This window comes from Limulus polyphemus, unplaced genomic scaffold (genome assembly GCF_000517525.1).
Source record: "Limulus polyphemus unplaced genomic scaffold, Limulus_polyphemus-2.1.2 Scaffold438, whole genome shotgun sequence".
NCBI classification, from domain to species: domain Eukaryota; kingdom Metazoa; phylum Arthropoda; class Merostomata; order Xiphosura; family Limulidae; genus Limulus; species Limulus polyphemus.
The window spans coordinates 302,923-304,826 of record NW_013666048.1 but is presented as its reverse complement, the minus strand read 5'-3'; the positions used below and the strand labels follow the sequence as shown (position 1 = coordinate 304,826).

Genomic DNA, 1,904 nt, shown 5'->3' with positions numbered 1-1,904 from the left:
TCTAGTCTTACACTGCTAAATTAGGGACGGCTAGTGCAGATAGCCCGCGTGTAGCTTTGCGCGAAATTCAAAAACCTAACAATCTCATTTATGATTTTTTTCGTTGCTCTTTTTTTACTGATTTTTTTTATTTTATTTTATTTCGAACATTCGTCTGTCCGTTTGTATACGTACAAAAAAATACATCCTTCTTTTAAGAGTCACAAGCAAATCGTTTATTTTAACTAGAAGTTCTGCTGACGACTTGTAAAAGCTTTTCCTAGTTCGTTACTTCCCCAAGGAAATAACATCCTAACATGGTGTGGTCAACTTAGAAGTTTAAAAACACAAAAGTGAAGGTGAAGACTATATACTATATACAGAGAGAGGCAAAAGTCACTATACAGTTAATACTATGCGGTTTAGTACAGTTAGTATTATATTGTTAGCACTAAAGAAAATATTACAATTGAAACTAATGTAACTATTTCTTGTTTCAGAGTAAGACGTTCGAAATTATGTTCTAAATGAAAATACTGTGTAATCACTTTTGCCCCAGTTCTAGTGTTACTTTTAGTTTATATTTTTGATTTATTAATATAAGCATAATATTGCCATTTCTTATTTGCCTGTACTTCACAGTCTCATTTCTATATATATAGATAGATATTTGATGGTACTTGGTAATGGGAATACTCTCTTTGGGAAAACCCTAGCGCGGGTTGGAGCCTAATCAACGTGTGGGATGAACTAATGAAAGGCTTACCATGAATAACTTTGTCTTTAACTTAGCAATTACGTAACCCTATGACAACTAAATATATAACTAACACATCTTACCATTACTTCGTTTATATTTGAATCTTCAATTCCACATAAACTTTCTTTTTGGACTTTGTTAACCTAGAAGAAACGTGACTTTTGATTCCAAGTGACTTTAATTTCTGTTCTAGAACCTCGGGCAGGTAAATAAAAAAAAAAGATTTTAAAATCTTCTGCTTAGACATCTGTCTACGGAAAAATATTTTAACCCTTTCTTTTTCATTGGCGTCTGTTACGTCGGAACATAATCGCATACATACTGTACCAATAAAACTGTTCTTGCTCTATTTATGAAATGTGTGTTCATAAAGGATATTTATCTAATTTTTAACGAAACCTCCTTTAGTACAAGGTATCACTGATTTTGTTACAAAACAGTGTTCCTGAGTGTAATTATTTCATTTAAATGTCTAAAATACAATACGTATACAATAAGTAATAATTAAAATGCTTAATTAAACTTTCAATACTTCATTTATTAAACTATCTTAGAACTGACAACACACTTGAATAATAGATTCGTTTGTATCGAAAACTAATTGCTAGAAATATAAGTCTTCAGACTTACCGCTGAGCCACCAGGGGGCCACTTGATTAAGCATTTTACAATAAACATTGAAAGAAGTGAAATAACTTGATTGATGAATGAATGCATTATAATCAATATAAGTTTTTATGACATTTCATACTCCTATAGATAGACCGGTAAATTAAATAAACTATATTAATTACTAAATTAATGTTTAGTTCTGATCTACGTAGGAAGTTTTCTTTCATCAGAAGTCATTGATACTTACTAATCTATTTTTGTCTTGATTACTTTTAACTGTCATATGAAATTCATGTATTACAGTTCTAGACCAGTGTTTATTCTTTTAAAATCGGCAAAACTTTTGAATGGCCTAAAGATGAATTCATTGTCATTATAAAGTAGTCGAACTTTATTTATCATATATATGAAAATGCATGATTTATACGTTTGCAAATTTGAAATGTTTTTCAGAAACGTTTTTGAACATTGCGACACATACACACACATTATATTTTTTGTTTGTTTCTTCTTCTTGTTGTTTTGAACTAAAGAAATATATTCTTGACAATAA

General features: G+C 30.0%; 1 protein-coding gene across 4 annotated transcripts in view; it reads right to left on the bottom strand.

Annotated features, from left to right (window-relative positions):
- Positions 1 to 1,904, bottom strand: part of LOC106458275 (neurexin-1-like) — a 165,949-nt gene that overhangs the window by 138,937 nt on the left and 25,108 nt on the right. The window contains exon 1 of one of the 4 annotated variants that reach the window (XM_022384433.1): positions 820 to 882. The exons of the other annotated variants lie outside the window; for them this stretch is intronic. The gene's annotated coding sequence lies outside the window, so the exon portion shown is untranslated. Of the gene's footprint in view, positions 1 to 819; positions 883 to 1,904 lie in introns of those variants that run through there. 4 annotated transcript variants of the gene reach the window in all.